Source organism: Nuphar pumila, chromosome 10 (genome assembly GCF_984573655.1).
Source record: "Nuphar pumila chromosome 10, dmNupPumi1.hap1.1, whole genome shotgun sequence".
Classification (NCBI taxonomy): Eukaryota; Viridiplantae; Streptophyta; class Magnoliopsida; order Nymphaeales; family Nymphaeaceae; genus Nuphar; species Nuphar pumila.
The window spans coordinates 3,776,404-3,802,381 of record NC_143258.1 but is presented as its reverse complement, the minus strand read 5'-3'; the positions used below and the strand labels follow the sequence as shown (position 1 = coordinate 3,802,381).

Here is a 25,978-nt window from a genome sequence, read left to right as displayed (position 1 = left end):
AGCTAATATGCTGACTGTTTAGTCAAATGATGAAGCAACCACATCATCAAGCTCAATCGCGAGTTCATCATCCAATTTTGGCCAAGTGTCATTCAAAGACTAAAAGACCCAAGGTTATAGGAAAGTCTCTCACTACACCTAGAATGAGAACACATGGTCTAGGCAACAAAGAACCCAAACATAAAAGAGGCAAAATGGAAAAACTCTATTGGGTTTTGAAGGACCATTTCAAAAAAATAGTCACCATCATAAGCTCAGTGGAATGAGCAAATACCATGGGACTAACTCTCTCTCTATAAGGACTCAACCTGGGATAAAAATAGCTAAATGACAGCTTGAACTCCTTCAGCAAAAGGAAGACAACATGCTCAGAACCACCATGGTATAGAGAAGAAAAGACATTCTGCATAAGTCATCATACCACGACCCCAAGTAAGCCTTCAAAACCTGGATCCTGTAAAATAGTATTTTGAAAAACTAAAAAATAAAAAATAAAAAAGTTTTGAAATTAAAAAAAAATGAAAATTTCTAAAAATTAAAAAGAAAAGCTAAGAAAATTCAAAATGATTTTTCTTTCTAGGAGTCTAAGCTATCTGCTATATTTGCATGACCATATTATTCTTGTTGACAAGACTAAGGAAGATTTTGTCAAATGCATTTCTTTTATTTTCTCTGATCATTCTCAATAATGTCTTTCTGTCCAAATCATATAGGGGCCTGTCAAATGAGTCTGAACCTATTCAAAACCCAAGGATAAGTCATCATAAAGTCATCCAAAGTCCAAATCTCTTAAATAAGAAGGGACCGCTAGCAGCCAAGTATACAAATCTCCAAATCGGTTCAACCTTGTTCAACGAGACCCAAGTGGTTCTGAAAGCCCAGATTACCTATGAATATTGACTTAACCTCATTCAACGGAATCCACAATGATCTCCATACTCCAATTGTCCTTGAACTGGTTTGACCTCGTTCGGCAAGACCTAGAATGGTCTTGACAGTCCAGTTCATCTTGGCTCCAATAATCATAGGAAGATGATAGAGCTTCATCATGATGTAAGACATCTCTCAAAATGGATCATTCTCTTTAAAATAGTTGTTCACTCAAGTATGTCTCTACATCTGAGAATCTACCACATAAGGCATTCAAATCTTAGGGAAAGATGAGGTAGCATTACATTGAGACCATGATCATATAAGGATGAATTATAGGCGCATGAAATCATTATCAATGCATGAGTGTCAAGCCTGTGGAACCCACCTAGGTAACCAACTCTCCAGGAAAATGGTCAGATGTTGAATACCTTCGATGCTAATCTGCTTCATAGGTTAGCCCCTCCTAAGGAATCTTTTTCTTTACCTCGATAGGGTAAAATATTGAAAAACATAAAAAGTGAAAAAAGAAAAAAAAATACCAAAAAAAAGAAAAGAAAAGAACAAAAAAGAGCAGTGCATTTGAGCTGACACCTACTCTGAGTTTATAACGAGGTGCCAGGCTTCGATCATGAGATTGCCTTAGGCGTAGAGGTTAGAATAAAAAAGCGAGAGCTAGGAGAAAGCCATTATTTGCCTTTCGACCTATGATAAGGTAGCGAGATTCAGTCTTATGGCCTTTAGAAGTAGAGGTTGGATAGCTAGGGGCATCTCTCTTAGACCAAAAAGATATGAGACCCATGATTGTTAGGCCTCATGTCAAAGGATGGTAAAAGTGAGGAGTAAGCCCCTTTCGAGCTAACGACAAAGGCTCTAAAAAACTTACCTTAGGGTAAGAGGTATACTTGAATGCATTCTCATCAAGCTCTAGTCTTTTATAGTTCAAGCCTTAATGGAGACCATCAGACCTAACCGGAATGCTTTAAAACTTAATTTTATATTCCTATAACTAGTCACTTAAAAATCAAGGCAGAATTACAGAAGAAAAATACTAGTGAAATCGAGAGCTTGTATCTTATACCAACCTGAGAGGAGAAAAGTCTAAAGTGTAGGAATCTTAAGTGCAAGAATCAACTTGTTACGAAGGTTCTAATTTAGAGAAGAGAGAAAAGAGCAAAAATTGTTGCTCTTATATAATCAATAATTCATAGTTGTCATAGGCTACCCATTCTACTACAAATTAATGAGCCTTACTGCATATCATAAAACTTTATTGTATGTATAAAAGAGTCTGGCCATAGAAATCTTGAGTCTGAGGAGTACATAGAAAGATATATCCTCTCTTCAGTGCTACCTAATCGAAGATTGCCTGACTCTCCTCATTAGGACCTGAAGTCTTATGTCTAAATTAATCAACTTAGGAAGGGTATTTCTACCCTAATGCCTTATTGGGGCAATTCTACCTTATTTGTGAACCCACAAGAGGTGTAAGACAACTAACACTCGCCCCCTACAAATTCTCAAAAAGAAAATCATTAAAAGGCATCAAAAATAAAAATGAGCCTAAAAAGCATGAAAGTGAGTCACATTCCTGTTATGCCATCCCTACTTGAAGCCTAATATTTTCTCTTTACTACAAATAAAGTGTTTTCTGAATTGGACCAACCTTGTTTAGCAAGACCCATAATGGTCTCCACATCACAGTTTCTTGCTTTTCTGACACTAGTCATCAAATAGTCTCGATAATCCAGGTGTTTGTGTATTGGTACCGACCTCACTTGGCAAAACCATCAAATGGTCTTGGCAATCGAATTATCCTTAGACTGATCTGACATCGCTCGGTGGGACCACCAAGCTGGTCTCAGTAATCCAATCATCCATAAACTGGCCCAGCTTTATCCGATGAGACTACAGATGGTCTTTAAAAACCCAGTTCACCTTCTGACACTGACCCGACCTTACTCAACGAGAACACAAACAGTCTTGAAAATTTAGTTGTCCCAACATTGGACCGACCTTATTCAGTGGGAACACCAAAAAGTTCTCAACAATCTTGTGACACAAAAAAATGGCCAGTTTTTATAGGTGTCTACTTTTTTACCATAAATTGAATTGCATTCGATTAATGTCAAAGATGAGCATTTGTAAACACCACAATTTAGACAAGGTTATTATAAAGTTCTCATATTTTAAACTTTTATACTCCAGAATGGCATCATCTAAACTTTTATTTAAAATATCAATCAAACTAGAGGATTTTAGCTTTGCAACAAGCTAAAAATCATGTCAATACGATATTAGAATATGAAGTTATGACGAAAACAATATAACTTGTTCAATGAAATTCTTGTTTTCAAGTATGGCCCACTTTGAGTGCATTTTTTACCACCAAAATAATTAAATTTGATTTTTTATTTAAAATATAAATTAAATTTTGGGATGTTAGCTTTCCAACACATCAAATAGTGCCTCAACCTGACATCCTAATAAAAAGTTATGGTCAAAATAATTTACCATGTCATAATGGATATAAAGTATGACTCGATTTAAGCATAAAGATCTGAAATTCCATTATCCAATCCATCAAAAACCTCTAGAAACCCCATTCACACGTTCTATTTGGATAAAAACCACTCAAAAGTCTAGCCTTGTCTCTCTATAAGCTAAAAAAATAGAATCTTGTCATACCCAAAGTTCTATCCTAAGCAGAACTCTTATTGGATGAGTTTTATCCTTCTATAAGGATAAGAACAAATCCATTTGGGTTAAATTCAAATCTAAAATTTTTTAAATATATATCTCATGCAAAATTCTATAAATAAGGGCTCAACTCTATAGTCTAATCATCTGAAAATTTTATACTTAAGTGCTAACCCTATACAATAACTCTAACAAAGTCCTACTTACACTCTGTCTCAATGCCATTGAAGAACACTCATGCCTACATAGAGGTGCTAACAGACAAAAAGGAGCTTGAATGATAAAATGGACCTTCGAGTCTGAAAAAGGTATTTTTCATATGCCTAATTTGCTTATTTTAATTTTATATAATCTTTTGATTAGGTGCTTATACACGTTTTGTATTTGTTTGCATATATAATCTTTTGATTTGGTGCTTATACACGATTTGAGCTACGAAGATTGAAAAACCTATTTTGACTTTACATTTTCTTCGAGCAAAGGGCAGGCATAGTTTGCAAAATGGCATCCTCACATTTAAAAAAAAAAAAGAAATTTCATAATGTAGGTAAGTCAGGTCTTTCCTAAACTTCAAAATTTTTATCAACACATATATATAATCTATTTTTTTTATATAACCTTGTGAACCAAGATTAATCGGATTTATCAAGCCTATTGGAGTTGGACAACCTGCTCAAGCTCGCTGGTTTACATGTACCGAGCCTAAACACTTGTTACACTTTGCTCATTTATTTTTTGAACGAGCTCGAGCCGAGCCTGAGCTAGATCAGCTCATTGTGTATCCCTAATGGCTACCATGTTGGCAGATGAATAGGATGGTGTTTTGACTTTTGAAAAACATTATTTAATGAGATTGCCTATGAATACCAAGTTTTTTCTATCTTTCATTTAGGGCCCTCTATTCAGGGAAAGGGAGGACCCATTAAGATGGAGGCTTTCATTGAATGGTAATTTTTTGATAAGGTCTTGCTATAAGGCCCTATGCCCAGCCACCGTTAGTCTCTTCCCACATGGCACCCTTGGGTGCGGGCTTACCTCTGTGAGGATCTTCTTTTGATTGGCTATTGCTTCAAAGAAAAATTAAGACTGACTCATTTTTGAAATCATGGGGATTCCATTTAGCAATCAAATGTCACTTATGCAGGCTTGAAAAATAGACCAATGCACACTTATTTAATTATTGAAGTTTCACGTGCAACTTAAAGTCCTCTTGGCACTGAAGGAAAAGTCCCAAATGGACATTTATGAGATGATGATGGCAATTAATCACCTGGCGTTCTCTTTGGCTAGAACAGAATGCTAGAACTTTTAGAGGTAATTACAAAAGCATGAGTGTCATTCTTGACATGATCATGTGGAAGATGCAAATTCAAATGGCCAAATTCAGATCTATCCTGTATTGACCTTCCATGGTTTTGAGGTTGATGATATTCGGGTATGGATTTAATTTTACTCCCATGTATTTCTCTCTTTCTTTGACGTCTAGGTGACACCTTATTGCCATCAAATGTAAAGTTTTCATTCTATTTTAATGTGAATGATTATTGTTTTCTTTAAAAGAAAATATTGGATGGAAACCATCCTTTGTCAAAGGATTGGAGATATATATATATATATATATATATATATACACACCAATGAACAACCATTTGTGCATTTTAAAATCATGCATAAATAGTTTTTGAGACATGATATACCCTGCAAAGCTGTTGTTTTATAAATCTTGTATTGGATCTTTTTCTCATTTTCTTAAAATCATATTTTTTAATGACTGATCTACCCCTTCTTGAAAACCCACACGTACTCTTCCCTCATCCACCACCGCCTTTTCTTGCCAAAAATTCAATCTGTGGTGAACATCTATTGGCATTCTCTCAAACTCTCTCTCTCTCTCTCCCTAGAAGAATAGGTCATTAAGGCCAGAGGGTGGAGCTTCTTGGCACCATCAAGAATGTCAAAATGGCCAATGTGTATTGGGTGTGGATCACTCTCTTCAGACTTGGCATACAACTCATGGGTTGTGATTGTTGGGGGTATGACTCAAAAATTATCTAAGTTTTTCTTTACTTATTTCTTGCATTTTCTCATGAAAGTTTATTATCTTTCTTACAAGTTTAGTCCTATATTGAAAGTTGTAGGAACCTCCCTCATCCCTATATAGAGGAGTGTTACTTTAAAGGGCAAGGTCCTCAAGGGGCAATAAATCTTGGGCTTGTATATCTCTTTATACTTTGGATCTTAAACCTTTGACTTTGGACTGGATTTGGACTTAGGCTTGGGTTTCAATTTCGGTTTATTTTGATCTTTGACCTGTCCTTTTAGTATTTAGGATGAATTTAATCCTCAAGAATAAAATTGTTCCCCTACGACTTACTTTGTACAGTTGTGTTGAGAGTTTGTTTTGCTTTGATTGAGTCTTGATATAAAGTGTCAAACTTTGGTTGAGTCTTGATATAAAGTATCAAGTCACTTGTAACTTTCTTCAGCCCACCATTGTTCTTTGGTTCAGGTTGATCAATACCCTAAAGGATTAGCCCATAGATCTGAACTATAATGAGCATGCGGGCAAAATTCTGAATGAAAGCAAATGTGAAGAGCTTTCTTTTGTTCACCCTCATTATTTTTGCTTTCGAGTGATTGCAATTTCTCCCCCTCTCTATTATATCGCTTTCTTGCACTCTCAACTATCAAAGCTTTTACAGCGGCAAGTGAGCGACTAGAAGGCTTGTGGTGGTAAGAAAGGATCATCGTGCCACACTGGCCTATTGAAGAAATAGGCTCGTGACAAGTAATATCAGAGGCAGGTTCTCGAGCTAGGAAAGAGACTCAAGAGTCAGTGTCGAGAGACGCACCAACAAGCCACGATTTATCAGCAACACATTGTGGTGCTCTGATACAACTTGCATAACACCAAAGGAAAGGCAGTTGTCGAAGCCGAGGAGATGGGTTACCTCAGGGCTATGAGCATATGGCCGAAACTGTCAACAGACTGGTGGCTGATGTGACTTTGCACGAGAAAGCGATTTCACACGCAATTGAGTCATTCGGAAGACTAGACAATGAGGTGACAAGCCTGCAAGAGCAGGTAAACTTACTGATGAGACAGGTTACTTCGCTAACTACGACAATGGCCACCATGTAGACTAAAGTAGGGGAGCTTCAGTTAAAGAACCGCACTCTGTAGCTGACAGTTACCCTAAATGGCAGAAATGGTGATAGACTATCAAAGATAGATGTGTCGAGGCCAGCTAAATTTAATGGTTCAAGAGATAGCAAGGCTATAGAGAACTTTTTGTTTCAGGTAGAAGACTACTTGGACATTTAGAATGTATTGGTCGAAGACCTCATGGTGAAGGTATTAGCAACTCTACTTGATGAAGATGTTATAGCCTGGTGGAGACGGAAACGTAGTGACATGAAAAGAGGTCATTGTGTGATTGATACCTTTGAAGCCTTCAAAGTTGAGCTACGAAACTACTTTATGTCGAGGAATGTATAATGATAAGCTTATCAGATGGTGTCAGAATTCAAACACATTGAAGCCTTGATAAACTACATCAGGACGTTCCAAAAGTCCATGATAGACATACCCAATATGCTGAATGAAAACATACTCAACTGGTTTATTGTGGGACTACAGTCTTGGGCACAGTCCAAAGTGGAAAGGAGTAATCTTGGGACTTTGGAAGATGAGTATGTGATAGTCAAGCGACTAGTGGATACACAGCACAAGTCTTTCACTCCATCGACTAAAGCTGGGAAGAAGCCAGACCACGGAGGCAAGAAGGAGGATCGGCATAACAATAAAGGTGATGCGTCGACCTAACACCATTATGACAGAAGGCAGAATTATAAAAAGCACAATAATAACGACAACAAAGGGTTGGTTGTGACTTGTTGGTTCTATGTCGATAGACATATCGCTAAGCAATGCCCAAAGCACCTCGTGAGGGATGACGGGTAGGCCAATATAGTGCAAGCAGAGAGTAGTAATGTTGAGGTCGTGCAACTAAGGATGAGAGTCATGCAAACAATCAACGCAATTAGAAGTTGCACAACCGAGAGTATGCCAGTTAGCAAAGAACTCATGTATCTAGAAGTCACTGCGAATGGAAAGTCTACTACGACAATGGTAGACTTCGGGGCCACACATAACTTCGTCTCGTGAAAAAAAGTAGAGTGTTTGGGCTTGAAGCCCGAGCCAAAGCAGATGACCATCAAGACAGTGAACTCTAAGGTCAAGTCAATCCTTGGTGAAACAAGGGATATAGCTAACCAAATTGAGAGTTAGGTCGGCAAAGTCAACTTCTCAGTGGTGTCCTTAGATGACTTCTAGATGATTTTAGGCATAGAGCTTTTTTGCAGCCAGAATGTAATTATGCCGCCGAAGTTCAACTCATTGACAATCATGGGCTAAACCTTTCACACGCAGTGCAGTGCCTTACTCTTGGAGGCAAATCTTCAATGCTATCTACTATGCAATTAAAGAAGGGTGTCAAGCGAAAAGAACAAACATTCATAATCGTCGTGCGCATCGAAGAAGGGAAGGTGAAAGCAAGAGTGTCGCCAACCCTCGCCCCATTATTGGCTGAGTTTTGGGGAGTGATAACCCCATAATTTCTTAAGCCTCTGCCATCGAGACGTGATGTCGACCATAAAATAGAGTTGACCCCCTAGAGTAAAGCTCCTGTCATCGTCCCTTATTGCATAGGGTCGACTGAATTGAAGGAGCTACGCAGGCAGCTGGACAAGATGTTAGAGGCAAGCATTATTCATCCTTCTAAAGCACCCTTTGGTGCCCCAATACTCTACTAGGTGAAGCATGATGGCCCCAAATGGTTATGTGTAGACTATCGTGTATTAAACAAGGTCACAATGAAAAACAAGTATTCGTTGTCACTGATAGCGGACTTGTTCTATCAGCTAAGCAGTGCCCATGTCTTTTCAAAGTTAAAATTATGATCGGGTTACTAAGAAGTGAGGATTGTTGATGGTGATGAGTCCAAGATGACTTATGTCACTCTCTATGGTGCCTATGAATTTCTAGTGATGTCATTTGGGTTGACTAATGCGTCGGCCACATTCATGACATTGATGAACAAGATCTTCTATTCTTAGACAAATTTATGGTAATCTATCTCTATAACATCGTGACTTATAGCAAGAGTATGGAGGAACATGTCAGACACTTGCGAACAGTGTTTCAAGTGTTGAAAGAGAATGACCTCTATGTCAAGCAAGAGAAGTATCTCTTCAGTTAGGAGGAGATCAGCTTCCTTAGCCACGTCGTGGGTCGTGATTTGTTGTACATGGATGGTCAGAAGATAAGAGTCATCTAGAAATGGAATCTGTTGACCAAGGTGCCAGAGTTATGGTCATTCCTTGGTTTGGCCAACTATTATTGGTGATTCATCGAAGGATACTCCCTCATTGTTGTGCCTCTCACGGATTTGCTAAAAAAGAATCGGGTATGGCTCTAGACAAGAGCCTGCTGAGACGCCTTCGACGGCTTGAAGAAGACCTTGGTGAGAAAACTAGTGTTACAGTTGTCGGACCACTCAAGACCCTTTGAAGTCCACACTGAGGACTCAGACTTTGTCATCGGTGGAGTTATTATGCAAGAGGGTCATTCAATTGCTTATGAGAGTTGGAAGCTAAAGGATGCGAAGAGGCGCTACACTGTGCACGAGCATGAAATGACAACCATCGTGCATTGCCTCAAGACCTGACAGCACTGTCTTTTGGGTGCCCAGTTCATCGTTAAGATGGACAACGTCGCCACAAGCTATTTTAAGATGTAGAAGAAGCTGACACCCAAGCAAGCTTGATGGTAAATATTCTTAGTTGAGTTCGACTTTGCTTTGAAGTATAAGGTGGGAAAGACCAACGTATTGCTGACGCTCTGAGTCGCAAGGCAGAATTGGCGGTTATGCGACTGAAGCCTTTCAAAATTCGCTTGGAGGGTGCATTGTTGTACCACATTTGTGAAGGAATGCAACAGAACATGACAGCGCAACACCTTGTCTCTCTAGCATAGGAGGGAAATACTCGGCGATTTTGTCTATGAGACGACCTCCTCATGACTAAAGGAGGACGCGTCTTCATGCCACGGTAACAAAGCCTTCTCTGTGAATTGCTTAAAGAGTGTCATGATACTTTATGGGTCGGTCATCCAGGTTAGGACCGAACCTTAGCACTCCTTGAGTGTGGTTACTATTAGCCGCATATGAGAAATGATATAGAGGGGTATGTGTGAACATGCCTCATCTGCTAGTAAGACAAGAGGACCAACCAGAAGATTGTCGGCCTCAAGCCTTTACCTATCCCAGAATGTCCTTATAAAAGCATTTATATGGACTTTATTGTTAGCTTGTTGAAGGTAGATGACTTTAGCTCCATCCTGGTGGTGGTAGATTGTTTCTCTAAATATGTCACCTTCATTCCAGCTTTCAAAAAGTGCCCTACAAAGAAGACTGTGGAGCTGCTCATCAAGCATGTTGTGGAGCACTGGGGTGTACCAAGAAGCATTATGAGCGATCATGATGCTTGCTTTATGGGCAAATTCTGATATAAAGTATTTCAGCTACTCGGCTCTAATTTGTTATTTTCAACTAGTTTTCACCCACAGATCGATGGGCAGACAGAAAGCATCAATAGACTATTAGAGTAGTACTTCAGGCACTTTGTTAGTGCCAATTAGAAGGATGAGGTGAAGCTCTTGGACGTGGCTCAATTTTGCTACAATCTTCAAGCCACAACCCGTTTGAGATAGCTACCCCGCACACTCTAACCACACAGGAGAAGAGAAAGCCATCATTTGCCTATCAGTTTGTTCAAGATTGGCATGAGCAGACTGAGCTGGTGAAGGTGTTTCTACATAAAGAGGCCAAGAGAATAAAGAAGTGAGCGGACCAACATCGGCGGCCTGTTGGGTTTCGTCTTGGAGACCAGGTGTTGGTGAAACTTTACCAGGATTGCACAAGCATCTTTCATGGACGGCACCGCAGATTGATCAGAAAGTACGATGGACCATTCACCATCACCAAGAAAGTAGGCAACCTAGCGTACAAGTTGGACCTGCCTCTAGACTTCAAGGTGCAGTGGGTGTTTCACGTGTATAACCTAAAATTGTTTTTTGCGGAAGAGGGGGATCTGGAATATAGCGTCTCACAATGCGCTCCTATCCTGTAGAGGGCTCCGGCAGCACAACAGGCCTAGAAACGTCTGAGTAAGATCCTTCGTCACAAGGTCAATTACTTGGGTGAAGCAAAGAAATATTTGGTGCAGTGGGAAGAGACTTTGAAGCCAACGTGGGAGCCAGGATTCCGGATGAAGAGTCGTTATCCTGCCGAAGTGAGGGCATACCACGAAACAGATGGCACTGAGGGTGACACATGATTTGAAGGGGGGAGCATGTTCTTCTGCGACCTACTTTATACAATTGTATCTAGAGTTTGTTTTGCTTTGGTTGAGCCTTGATATAAAGTGATGAGTTACTTGTAACTTTTTTCGGGCCACCCTTGTACTTTGGTTCAAGTTGATCAATACCCTAAAGGGTTAGCCTATATATCTGAACTGTAATGCCCCTGCAGGCAAAATTGTGAATGAATGTAAATATGAAGAGCTTTCTTTTGTTCACCATTGTTGTGATTGCTTCCAAGTGATTGCAATTTCTCTCTCTATCTATTATATCGCTTTCTTGCACTCTCAAATATCAAAGCTTCTGCAATGGCAAGTGAGCGACCGAAAGGCTTGTGGCAGTAAAGAAGGACTGTCGCGCCGCACTGGCCTATTAAAGAAATAGGTTTGTGACAAAAATTGTCCTTTGATCAACTCTTTATTAGACTTTGACTTTAATCTTCTTATGTTGACCTAGTCTTGCTCTTTCATGAATTTGACAAGGTCATTTTGGACCATGTCCTTACCCTTTTGGTCCAAAATGGTCACCCCTCTCCTCATAGTTGTTTGAGGATTAATGGTTAGTTGTTTGATCAACCATTGACCTTAATGGTAGACCGTTTGGGACTCTTAAAGACCCTTTATGGGCCTTTAATATGATATGAGAGTTGGGACCTATATAAACCCCAACCCCAACTCTCCCCCTATTCTCACTATCTCATTTTCTCCTTTCCTCTCTCGCACAAGTGCTCTCTCTGTCCCTCTCACATGGCCTGGATCTAATCAAGGCTAAGCCTAGGGTCCTAGTCAAGCTAAGACTCAGACCTAGTGTGACCCATATTCATATTTGTTTTAACCTAGGATTCATAATCTAGTTAGACCCAGATCCAATTAGATCCATGATCTATACCCTGTTTAGGGTCTAACTCAAGATCTACCTTGGGTCAACCTAACCTAGTCCTGAGATTGTTTAAGATGGTTTGCATCGAGTTATTCAGTCTCACTCAGTGCAGGACGTGATCTGATCATTCGAGAGTAGGAAAAATCTCGCATGTGTCCTAAGAGCATAGTTGCATATGTACCCATTGCACCAAGGACATAATCCTAAGTGAGGCAACTATCGCTTCAAAGATAGCGCATATACACGCATGCCTCCAAGTGCACCTGGTTCAAGCTCAATTGCCTGACCCACTAAGTGAAGATTATTTTTCAATAATTTTCAAGTGATACTACTGCATATGGCGACTGTAAAGGTTGGAAACTAGGAGTTGCCCAAGTGTTTCCAGTTCGATGACACCAATTTCAAAAGGTAGCAACACAAGATGTTCATCTTCCTTACTATTACAAATATGGTGTATGTGCTTACAGAGGAATGTCTAGAAGAATGGGAGGATGAGACCATTGCTCAAAACTGAAAGAGACGAAAGTGGATGCAGGATGACTTCATGTATTGTGGACATGTACTGAATGCTCTCTCAAACGCTTTGTTCAATCTATACTCAAAAGTTAGCATGGCAAAGAAATTGTGACAAACCCTTGAAAGCAAGTACAAAATAAAGGATACAAGAAATTGTAAGTTTTTTATTAATAAGTACATAGATTTCAAATTCTTCGATAATAAATCAATGTTGCCTCATGACCATGAGATACAAATCTCAGCTAATCAGATCAAGTTTGAAAGTATGAATATTGATGAATCATTTTAAGTTACTGCAATCTTTGACAGAATGCCTCCAGCTTAAAAAGATAATTGAAATGAGTTTAAACATAAGAATAAAGAGTTCACCTTAGAACAACTTCTTCAATATCTTATAATCAAGGAGGAAGCTTGATCTTGAGACAAAAAAATGAACTAAAAGAAGTTTGTGCTAAGGTAAACATGGTTGAACACAAACCAAGGTTCAAACATAAACTTAAAAATAAGAACAAGAAATTCAAGAATATTGATAAGAAAAGATATTTTGTTTGATAAACTAGGTCACTATGTAAGAGAATGTTGACATAGAAGAAAATTTTAAAGCAATAAAGCTAGTAAACCCGATGACAACCTGGTGTTGTAATTAGTGAGATATTCATGATTAATTCAGATAAAGGGTGGTATGTGGATTATAGATCAATGATTCATTCATGTAATGATAGAAGTATGTTCAAAACATATGAAACCATGGAGGGAGACCAAGATCTATATAGAAGATAAACATGAAACTAAGGTTCATGAAAAAGGGAGTATGAAGTTTCACTTCACCTCTGAGAAATGCCTAAACCTCTAAAATGTGTGTCGTGTATCTACTATCATTAAGAATCTTGTATTTGCTTATCTGCTTACAACTTATTATTTCAAAGTTATAATGAAATTTGGCAGTATTCATAAGTTTGTAAGTAATGGCTACTCCACCAATAGGTGGTTTAAGCTAAATGTGATTAATAAAGTGGATTCCGCTTGGGTTTACAGGTATGACTCATATGATTTATGGCATGCTATATTAGAATATATTAATTATAAGTCTTTGAGAAATATGAGTAACTTAAGACTTATTTCAAAATTCAAAGTTGAGCATGTTAAAAAATGTGATGTTTGTATTCAATCAAAGTTTGCAAAAAAATATTTTTCGAGTGTTGAAAGAACTTTCAAACTACTAAATTTAATACATAAGGATGTATGGTAACAATTATTTTATAATTTTTATTGATAATTTCTCAAAATATGCTTATGTTTGTCTCATAAAAACAAAAGATAAATTATTTTAAAATTTTAAGATTTTCAAAGCAAAGGTTGAAATTTTTTATAATTGTAAAATAAAGTCATTTAGATATGATAAAAGTGGTGAATATCTTTCAAATAAGTTCATTAAATTTTGTTAAATTCAGGGAATACAAAATAAAATATTGGTCTATATACTCCTCAACATAATAGTGTAGCTAAAAGTAAGAATAAAACTCTAATAAATATGGTTAATTCAATGCTTATAAGTTTTATATAGATTATAATCGATAGGGTGATGTATTGCTTAGTTCATGTCATATATTAAATAAAATTTTATATTTTAAATCTAACATTGTACCTTATGAACTTTAAAAATATAAAAAACAATGTTAAATATGATTTTAGCGCAAAAATTAATGTTTTTATGCAAAAAAAAAAGTGTTAAGCATCTATCGTGCGCGATAGACTCTCAATGCGAGTGCATTTTCATCATACAGGTATGGATTAAGCGGCTACCACTAGAGAGAGGGAGGGAGGATTAATGCGTGTTACCCTAGTGGATGGAGAACCCTATTATAAAAACTATAATATTTTAAATTTTTTGATGTTTTTTGCACATCTAACCATATAAATATTATTTTCATGTTCGGATTAGTAGAAATGGATGATTGGACAATTTATTCCAATGCATACGTAAGATTTTACATGGATTAAAAAATAAATGGCTTATGGTATACCAAATTTTTAACCCTCATATATAAATCTTTATTTTACATTGAAAATATACAATCCAAGAGTAGATTCCCACTATTTTGATCAAAACAACCTCCTACAATAAGTTATTATTAGAGAATTTTTTACCCGCAAGGGTATGAAATATATATAGAATAAAGAGTAATATAGGATGGGATTTAGCGTCAAACGAGTGGGTGTGCATTCACATGCCGCATGTTTGCTCAAAAGGTCTAAAAGCCATGCAGTTATGTTACAATATAACTACAGGGCCATTAGCGGCCATCAATGTTGATCGTGTGCACGATCAACGGTGCATACTTGGCAGACCCTCCATCTACTGTTTCAGCCATCCACTGATACTCTTGTCCATATATATATATATATATATATATATATATATATATATATATATATATATATATATATATATAGAGAGAGAGAGAGAGAGAGAGAGAGAGAGATGGGCATGTACTAAATGAAACGTCCTAAATGGGTTTTTCTGCTCTTTCAGTATTTTTCACAGTTTTGACCCCATAAATTTGATGGGCATGGTCTATTTACGAGGAACTTACACTTGGATCATGTGTTTTTGATAAAAATTTTGATATTTACAGTGTAAAAAAATTACAAAGATTTTCGACCGTTGGTTTTTTTAAACGTTATAAAAACCCACCATGTGTCGGAATCAAACACTTCAAGAGTTGATCCCTATAAAATCAAGTACATAGATCACATTTGTGTGGTCAAAATTTAAGAATAAAACAAAAAAAACCTGAAAAAACTCATTTAGCATATTTTGTTTAGCACGGACATATTGACTACTGATAAAGGTACGAAACTAGTGTGTAGAAATCACTTTTTTTGTTCAAATTTTTTCAATTTTTTGTAGATCAAATGTTACTGATGCGATCTGCATGGGTTGTTTCATAGGAAACTTGTTTTGAATCATGTGGTTATGAAAAGTAATTAGGTTTTTTAAAGCGGTTCAAAACTCAATGGCTCACAATGTGCCAAAATTTTGTAACTCAGAAGCAAAAAAACATGATTCAAGGTTTGATCCTTAGCAAGCAAACCATGTTGAACACATCTATGTGGTTAGATTAAGTCTATACAACTTGTACCTAGAATTTATAGCTTATTAGTTTTTTACCTTTATTAGTAGCCTATATATATAATGTAGGAAAACCATCCAACTAAAAGAAGGTTCAAACTCTACAACCAATGCTGATTGGACAACTCACCTTCTCTAATGCTTGATCATCTCTTGGATTGAACCTCATACATTTGTTCTTTATAATTTATTTAGTGAGAAATATGCTTTACTCCAAGACTTTATGACATATAGACATGTTTTTCGAAAGGTGAAAAACCAGCTCATAATGCATTTAAAACTTTATAATACAAAGTATTGTAGGCCATTAATTTTTAGTAGGGTGTCAATGGGTCGGGTTTACCCAGACCAAACCCTATAGGGTCTAGATATGGTGATAAATAAGAAGACCTGATTAAGACCCGGGTTCGGACCTAAAGGACTGATTAATATATGGATCCAGGTATAGTTTGTGAAATTTTATACCATACTTGGGCTTGACCTGAGTTTCGATATGACCCTCAAATTTTCAATGTAAAAATTTATTATTTTATCGAGTATGGACTTGATATGGTTCATGTAGTTCTTATCGAGTTTGGGTACGGTTTCTCATATAGCAGACCCGATTAGACTCAGGTCCAAATGTGATACAGTAATAGAGTCCAAGTCTGGTTACACCTGGGTCTGAACGAAACTTGACCCATTGACACCCTTAATTTTTAGCACTTTTAAAAATGCATCTAAATATTGAAAATTCATAATCCAAAACATGTCTGTTCACTAAATGAATGATAAAAATCCAATATGTAAAAGTCTGGTCCATGAAAAACTTGATCATTAAAGAAGAAATACCATCGGTTATAGATTTTGGACATTTCTTTGTTTTATATATATATATATATATATAGATAGATAGATAGATATGGAGAGAGAGAGAGAATGCTCATCTCGTCCTACATAATCTGATGCAGTTGCCCCACTAATCACGTGGGTGATCAGAGGCACAAAAAAAATTGTGCAAAAGAGGTCTTTTAGCGTGGTCATGATTGTCGCTAAAGATCCTTTTAGGCAAAAAATTTATGTCATGATCGTGCCCGCAATTAGGTGAATATTCATCAGCTGTTTTTATACGATGTTTTAGCATCCATCATTACTCTCAACTAATATATATGCTACTAATAAAGGTACATAACTAATAAGCTAAAAATGATAGGTGCAAGTTGTATTGATCAAGCCTTGGATCGTGCTTTTCTAATTAATGTATCCATGTGATCTTTTGAGTTATAAAATTTTGGCACATTATAGGCTATTGATTTTTTGGACTTTAAAAACCTAATTACTTGTCATAATCACATGTTTTTGCTAAAAAAAATCATAGATCACATCCCTAACATTTGATCTACCAAAAATTAAAATTTTTTGAAGAAAAGAGTGTTTTTTACTCATTAGTTTGATACCTTCATCAATAGCCATAAAATAGAGAAAAAGAGAAAGAGTGGTAGCTGCCAAATGCTTTTTGAGTCTAATACTATCCTACCAGGCTTTGAAAGTTCTTTTTTCTAAAAATCTCACCATATAAATGTGATCTACATGCTTGATTTTATAGGAATAACTCTTAAATTGTTTGATTTCAATACACAATTTTGTCTTTATAAGATTTAAAAATTCAATAGTCTATAATTTTCAAAAATATTAATAATTAAAAAACATCTTTTTTTTATTGAAAACATGATCCAAGTATCATTTCTTAGCAAATCGGCCATGACGAACTAGGGGTGGCAATCGGGTCGGGTTGGCGGGTTGGCGTGTCAGAAATTGCCACCCCTATGACAAACACATCTGGGGTAGGATTTGCAAAAAATAATCCTAAAATCTTATTGACGGTTGGTAGACTGACAATAGGTTCAAAAAGTAAATGTATAGGCAGCTACCACTTTATATATATATATATATATATATATATATATATATATATATATATATATATATATATATATATATATATATATATATATATATATATATATATATATATATATATATATATATATATATATAAAAGATAAAAAGGAGGAACAGAAAAGACCTGAGCGTGCGTAGTTGAAAAATAAGGTTTGTTGGTGTTGCCTTATTTTGCAATGGGACCTTTGATGTTTTCTTGCGTGTGTAAACCTAGGGGGTCCCTTTCTCTCTATGGAAAATCCTTCCTTTTTGTGAGGTCACTTGCAAGGTTGACGAGATGGGGTTTTGACTCTGCTTCCAATCCAATGAGAGTTGCCACATAGATGCCATCCCCAAAATAAATAAATAAAAACCCTCCAATTTTCAAGACACTTTTTTAAAAAATGCTTTCTTTCCAACATCTCTCTCTCTCTCTCTCTCTCTCTATATATATATATATATATATATATATATATATATATATATATATATATATATATATATATATATATATATATATATATATGTGTGTGTGTAATTAACTTAAGATCTTATTATGCAAGTTGTTTTGACTCCATCTAATTCTAACAATGGAGATGTATTTAGCATGATTGAGTTATTAAAATCCAACTCTTACATTGTGTTTTCACTAAAAAGTATGTTTTTAAAATGCCCAATTTTGAAATGTATAGTCGTCAATTTTTTCATCACCAAGAATACCTGTCTACATGTAGGGGCATGTTTATCAAAACAAAAAATACAAAAATATAAATCAATTGTAAGTATGATCGACTATCTATATACATACATAGGGATGGCAGTGGACAGGGGCGGTGGCCGAGGACAAGGAAACCACCCCCACCCTGTCCCAAAATCCTACCCTCCATCCCCATTTCATGTCCTCCATCCTCGATTCAAATGGGGCGGGGGCCCGTTTCTCCTAGGTCCATTGCCATCCCTAAAGAAGGATTAGGAATGGAAACGGGAATGGGGATGGGTGGAGCGGGGCAAGGTAGGGATCGGGACGGGAATGAGGTGGGGCAGGGGAAAGCGTAAGTCCATCCCCACCTCCATCCCGGCACGGGTTTTGATTAGGGGTGGCAATCGGGTCGGGTTGGCAGGTCGTGTCGACGGGTTGGCGGGTCAGCATACCTGAACATGAACCCGACCCGTTTATTAAACAGGTCGGCTGTGGCAAACACGAACCCGACCCATTTATTAAACGAGTAACCCGACTCGTTTATTAAACGGGTCGACTATGGCAAACACGAACCCGACCCATTTATTAAATGGGTAACTCGACACGACACGGTTAACTCGTTTAATAAATGGGTTGGTCGACACGACACGATGACCTGTTTATTAAACGAGTTGACCCGATAACATAGACCCGATCTTCCAAAAATTCAAGATTCGGAAGAGGCGGAAGTGGTCTGGATAGAACAGAGAGACCAGTTCTCATTCAGAATAAAGGAAGAAATCCAAATCCAAAAAGAGAAACGGAAAAGAAGAAAACCTCCACTTGTTGAGAAGAGCAACAGATTTCGCTTAGAAGAAGAGGATCGAGACAAGAAGAAGTAGAACGTTCGCGATGAATGACAAGTTGTATGTGGCTCTATCAAAGAGCAGCCAAAAGGCCGAAGCCGCCACGAGGACCACAATGTAGACGTTTTGTCGCTTCCATAACAGAATATCAGTAACTGCAAGAGAAAACCCTATCTCTGATCAGCAATCAACACCCAAAACAACAAAAACTCTGGTTAATTCCATCTCAAATCGTGCGGGAAACCAGCAAAATCAATAAGCACAAGACGATTGAAAATCGTGATAAATGCAGACAAATTTTTTGCATATGTGGTAAAGATTCGAGAAAAGAACCTGCTCCCCCCACCAAGGGATCGATGAATGGACTTCTTAGGGTTAGGGTTTTTTGAGGAAGGAGACGACTGGTTCTCGTCCATCTCGAGGAGAGGGAGACGAGAGAAATGTGAGGAGAGAGAGAAAGAGGAGCAGGCTTCAGTCGGGGCTCGACCAAAACAATGGTAGAGGTCTCAGGCTCTGCGGTTGCGGCTTGTAAAGTTAGGAGTTAGGATTAGAGTTAAATAAGTTAATAACTTTATATATATATATATATATATATATATAAATGGGTTGCGAGTTGACAGGTTCGTGTAAACTGGTTGACCCACCCGCCTAACCTGTTTATTAAACGGGTCAGATGGGTTGGCGGATTGGCATACCCCTAACACGAACCCGACCCGTTTAATAAACGGGTTAGGCGGGTCAACCCGTTTACGATACGAACCCGTTAAAGCCAAACCCGAACCCGGCTAAGAAGCGAGTTGGCGGGTCATGTCAGATTTTGCCACCCTTAGTTTTGATTTTGACCTCCATCCCGGCCGCCATCTCCTGCCCAAACGGGGCGACATGGGGCGGGACCTCGTTTTTCCCCGGTTCACTGCCATCCTTATAAATATAAAGCGAGACAGAAAAATATCGGCTATATTATATATTATTTCATCAATTGAACTTCTCAGAGGCATTCATCGTGGTCCATTGACCCATTGCACTTTTGATTAACTTTGATGTAAAAACAACAGGGGGCTCCGGGTGGTTGGTAGGAGTTGTCAGTGCATGCCTCCTTGTAGTGGGATGTTGCAGGTTCAAAACTCAGTGGTACGTTGAATAGTAACTGGTGGGGTCTGCCTAAACCCAAGCTTGTCTTTAAAAAAAAACTTTTATGTAAAAACATATTTGCCCCACATTGTGAACCATTGGATTTTGAAGCCTTTCGGAAACAGTGCTTGCACAGTCGGACGATGTACGTGTTTTTGACTAAAACAATCATATAAATTATACAGGTCATTTTTTATGCAGCGGCGTCGCATGCTTACCATGCAGCTTTACTACTGCTAACCATCCATCTCAGTATTCCTCTAAATGGGCAATGCACTGGATGGTTTGGGTTGGGCCTTCTTTCGAAAACTAAGCCCAAGCCCGACCCGTTTGGGTCAGGCCACCGGCCGCCCAGCCCGTTGTCCAGACCTAGTTGTCAGGCAGGTCGCTGTGGTGGCGGTGCATATAATGTGAAAATGAAACAGGCTGTTTTTACTAAGCAGTACCGTGCAGTCGAGTGTAGCCAAAATTTTCGCTATATTATATATGATTAATATTTTGTAATATAAAAAGGATCTTCTTCTCTTTCCGTAATTGACGGAGAAAATGTCTTTAAAAAGAACGTTAAAAATACTTGAAAATTAACGCCCAGATGAAGTTGGTACGCATCTTATCTGACCTTTTAGATTGACCGGAGAGAAGACTTGGCGGCCAAGTCTCTGACCAAAGAAACACACGTCGCCAATAACGACGAATGTCATCTTTCCACGTGTACAGGTTAGGATTAATCTGAGTTTTTCCGGAGATACCTTTCCACGTGTACAGGCTGGACGAAAAATATTCATTGATGAGAATATTTTGGTCATTTAGTTGAAGACCGTGGGGTCCACGAGGAGCCGAGGAATTCAGGAGCGGGAGAAAATCGGCGACTGGAAAACAGTCAGCGGTAACCTCGCGGTGTGACCGTAGACAGCCAGTGGACCTTCTGCGCTGGAGGATCGGACGGCTGTTATAGCCCCAGCTGGTGATCCCCTCCCTTTTTTTTTTCTTTTTCGGGTTTTTTTTTAAATAAGGGCGGCAGTGGCCCCTTCTTCATATCTGCCTCTCTCTCTCTCTCTCTCTCTCTCTTCGTTTTTGCTCTCTCTCTCATCTTCGGAACGAGGTACTCTCTCTCTCTCTCTCTCTCTCTCTCTCTCTGAATCTAGATTTTGATAGTTCTGAGTTAAATAAAATTAGCTCTTTGTCTTTCTTTCTTTCTTTCTTTCTTTCTTTCTTTCTTTTTTAATTTTTGCATGACAAGTCGGTGATTTATCATTTAGTCCATAAATCATTGAAGAAAAAGAAAAAAAAGATACTTTAGTTGGGTATTTCAATTTTCTTTCTCTTGGTTTATTGCCAATTTCTGTTGTTTGAATATATATATATATATATATATATTATTTTATTTATTTTGCTTTTTTGGCATTTTGATGGTTGTTTGTAGGGGAAACTGGTTTTTATCTAGAGAGGTTAATAATATGAGAAGAAAAAGAAAAAAAAAAGATACTTTAGTTGGGTATTTCAATTTTCTTTCTCTTGGTTTATTGGCAATTTCTGTTGTTTGAATATATATATATATATATATATATATATATATATATATATATATATATATATATATATATTATTTATTTTGCTTCTTTGGCATTTTGATGGTTGTTTGTAGGGGAAACTGGTTTTTATCTAGAGAGGTTAATAATATGTGAAGAAAAAGAAAAAAAAAAGATACTTTAGTTGGGTATTTCAATTTTCTTTCTCTTGGTTTATTGGCAATTTCTGTTGTTTGAATATATATATATATATTATTTTATTTTATTTTATTTTATTTATTTTGCTTTTTTGCCATTTTGATGGTTGTTTCCAGGGGGAAACCGGTTTTATCTAGTGAGGTTAATAATATGTGAATATCTCATGAATTTCTCTGAATTTGTGAGTTTTGAAGCGTATAGATTTTTAGAGTTCCGAGATTCTGCGAGAATTGATTAGTTGGTTTTAGGCTTTATGCATGTTTTTAATTACCGATTCATCTGATTTTTCGGAGGGTTGTCCGGAAGATTAAGGTCAAAATGATGCAAATCTGGTGAGGAAGTGGGCGTCTGTCATGGGGAGGGTAGTTTTCGTTTGCTTTGTAGTTTTTTTATCCGTGATTTCGACCTCTCCGTGTCAAACGCGTCACTCTGATGTGCGAATGTGCAAGATTTTACTGCAAAATTTCCTTTTTTTTTCTTTTTTCAGAGTTCCTTGATTTAGTTTTTTCGCGTGTTTTGAGCTTCTATGTGTCCGATTTTACCAAAGATTTTGAAATTTGTCCTGAAGATCGAGGTCAAAATGATCAAGATCTGGTGCAGAAATCGGTATCTATCAAGAGGGGTTTTTCGTCGTTTTTCGTCGTTTTTCATTTACTTTGTAGTTTCTCGATCCATGAGGCTTCAGCTGTTCTGTTGGTTTCGAGCTCTCTGCATCGAACCCGTCACTGTGTTATGCTAATCTGTCTTTCTTGATTTCATGTATAAGCTGCGTGGAAGCTTATGATCCGTGATCTGGGGGGGGGATATCCTGCATCCAGTTTGAATTGGTCTAGATTATATCAACTGTTTCTCTCCTTAAAGGCGTGAAAGTTTCAATGTTTATGGATCCAACTCTGGAGGATTTGTCAGCTTTCCTCAACGAGTTTAAAGTAGAGGAGCCTTTCCAAGATCTTCCCCTGATTCTACCTGATCCACCTCCCCCGACTTTTCCTGCTCCTCCTTTCCCCGATGCGAGCTCTGCTCCGGCCAATGGGGAGTGTCCTGAGCATTGTGAGATAGTGTCTGATATGCTTCTGAACTATATAACACAAATGCTAATGGATGAGGACATGGAGGGCAAGACTTGTATGTATCAGGAGTGTTCTGCTCTTCAAGCGACTGAGAAACCCTTCTATGATATAGTTGGTGAGAAGTATCCTTCATCACCTGATCGTCACCCACTTTACAATGGTGACAGTCCTGAGAGCCCAGATGATGGCAGCGGTTGGACGGGTGATAGCAGTCATAGCCAGCACTCTGGTAGCCATATCAGTGGCAGCAGCAGCAACAGTGGGAACGACTCTAATTGGATTCCTAATCCAAGTGAGTTAGTGTCCCCTGTTTCGACTTTATCTATCAATTGCTCGACCCAGTCATCCTTCAGCTTCCCATTGAGTGGAATTGTAGAAGGATACAGGGAGACTTCGGTAGAAAATTTTGTGCTTCCTGAAATCTTTGATGAGTCGTATATGTTGCAGTTTCGAAGAGGAATGGAGGAAGCAAAAAAGTTCCTCCCAAATGGTAACTTATCATTTGACCTGCAAATGAATGGATTACCTCGAGGCTCAAAACAGGAAGTGAAGGAATTTCTTCCCAATGGTAATTTTGTAGTTGACTTTGAAAGCAGTGATTTACCTCAAGAATCAAATGTCGGGGTAGATTTTGTTCCCAGTGGTAGCTTGGTTGTTGATCTTGCCAGCAATGGTTCACCACAAGAATTAAAGAAGGAAGCGGCTAAGTTTCTTCCAAATAGTAATTTGGTATTTAACCTAAAAAGCAATCCATTACCTAGAGATTCGAAACAGGAATCTACTAAGTTTCTACCAAATGGTACCTTAGATCTTGACCTAGAAAGAAAGGAATCGCTGCAAGATCCAAAGCTTGGTGCTGATAACAACAATGTCAAAGTAGAGGAAAGGGATGAAAGTGAACCCGTGGTCGTGAAACATGTGGAAGCTATTCAAGCTAATGATCACAATTGGTCGAGGAGGCATAAGAGTCCCGACTGGGAAGACGTGGAGTTAGAAGCAGGGAGGAGCAACAAACACTCTGCTATCAGCTTCTCCTCAGAAACCATACGGTCAGAAATGTTTGATCAGGTTTTGCTATGCAGAGAAGAAGGGAAGTGTTTCGAGTCAGCAACTAATCTTCGAGAAACCATGCAGAATATCATGGACAAAAATGCGCAGAATGGGCATTCGAGAAGACCTAATGGCACAAAGTCTCGGGGTAAGAAGCAGGGTAAGAAGGAAGTTGTTGATTTGAGGGCCATTCTCATTCATTGTTCTCAAGTTGTAGCTACAGATGACTATCAAAGTGCAAACGAACTCTTAAAGCAAATCCGTCAGCACTCTTCACCCTATGGTGATGGTACACAACGTTTAGCACACTGCTTTGCAGAGGCCTTAGAATCACGCTTATCTGGTACAGGGAGCCAGATCTATTCTGCACTCTCAACTAAAAGAACTTCAGCTGCGAGCATCTTAAAAGCATACCAATTATACTTAGCTGCTTGTCCTTTCAGGAAGCTTTCTCATTTCTTTTCAAACCGGACTATTATGAATGTGGCTGAGAATGCAACTAAACTGCATATCATTGATTTTGGTATCCTGTATGGGTTTCAGTGGCCAAGCTTCATCCAGCGTCTTTCACGAAGACCTGGTGGTCCTCCAAAACTCCGTATAACAGGAATTGATTTCCCCCAAGCAGGGTTCAAACCTGCAGAAAGGATTGAGGAGACTGGGCAACGGTTGTCAGAGTATGCTCGCATGTTTAATGTCCCTTTCCAATACAAAGCAATAGCAGCCAAGTGGGAGAATGTCAAGACTGAGGATCTCGACTTGGATAAGGATGAAATTCTGGTTGTCAACTGTTTGTATAGAATGCAAAACCTGCTGGATGAGACGGTCATTGTGAACTGCCCAAGGGACATTGTGCTGAATAAGATTCGGAAAATGAATCCAAAAATTTTTATTCTTGGCATAGCCAATGGAGCATACAGTGCTCCTTTCTTCATAACACGATTTCGGGAGGCACTGTTCCACTTTTCAGCACAGTTTGATATGCTTGAGACAAATGCCCCTCGTGATCATCCAGAGAGGATATTGATAGAAAGAGAAATATTTGGTCGAGAGGTCTTGAATGTTATTGCATGTGAGGGCTCGGAGAGGGTTGAGAGGCCAGAGACCTACAAACAGTGGCAGGTTCGGAATCAGCGTGCTGGATTTGTGCAAATTCCTTTGAACCAGGAAACAACGAAGAAATCAAGAGATAGAGTGAGGCAGGTATACCATAAGGATTTTGTGGTTGATGTAGATTGTGAGTGGTTGCTGCAAGGCTGGAAGGGGAGGATAGTTCAAGCTCTTTCAACATGGGTGCCTAGGAAACGTGACAACTGAGCCTTTTTGCAGGCTTCTCTCTCTTCATGGTGTAAAGACATGTAAATGCCATCCGCAGTTGCTTCAGCCTCTTCTTTCATATATATGGAATTTTATGTCTACATGATGAATCCTAATACTACACGTTCGAAGCAGAAAATCTGCCTATACAATGACAAAGATGATCGGTTAAAGTTAATTACAGGTCTCTACAGAAGTCTAACATGAAAGCAACCTTTGCAAATCATCTCCCCAGGTTAAGAGTTGCATTTTGAAATATGGCATTTAGGATACCGAGCAGCACGACTGCTGCCATTTTTTATGAAGCGTGGTTGTCAAGGGAGGTATCTATGGTTTTGGTGGTTATTTCTGTTATTTAGACAAATTACTTTGGTTGTTAATGTCATGATATATCTGCATTTAACTGTCTTGTTCCTATTACCATATATCATTTCTATAGAAGTAAAAGATGATATTTGAAAACGAGGTCTATGGAGGCCTCCGTACATTGTCATTGATATATGCAGATCACCAAGATCTTTGGTGCGTGGTGGTGCCTCTACATGTTGCATTTCTCTAAACTTTTCAGTGGATAAAAAACTTTAGTTATTTTGTACAAGGGGGATATGGCTATAAACTAGAAATGGCAACCTGAAGCTCCAAATGCAAGATCTGAGGCCCATGATCCTCTGTTGATATTCTCTTTTCTTTTGGGGTCTCT

The 25,978-nt window shown here is 38.1% G+C and overlaps 1 pseudogene across 1 annotated transcript; it reads left to right on the top strand.

The window, feature by feature from the left end:
• Positions 1-21,154: 21,154 nt before the first annotated feature.
• LOC149823287 (scarecrow-like protein 9 pseudogene) lies at positions 21,155-25,740 on the top strand (annotated as a pseudogene). The gene is made up of 2 exons (XR_016434742.1): positions 21,155-21,216; positions 22,608-25,740. The product of XR_016434742.1 is annotated as a scarecrow-like protein 9 pseudogene (transcript).
• Positions 25,741-25,978: the final 238 nt, after the last annotated feature.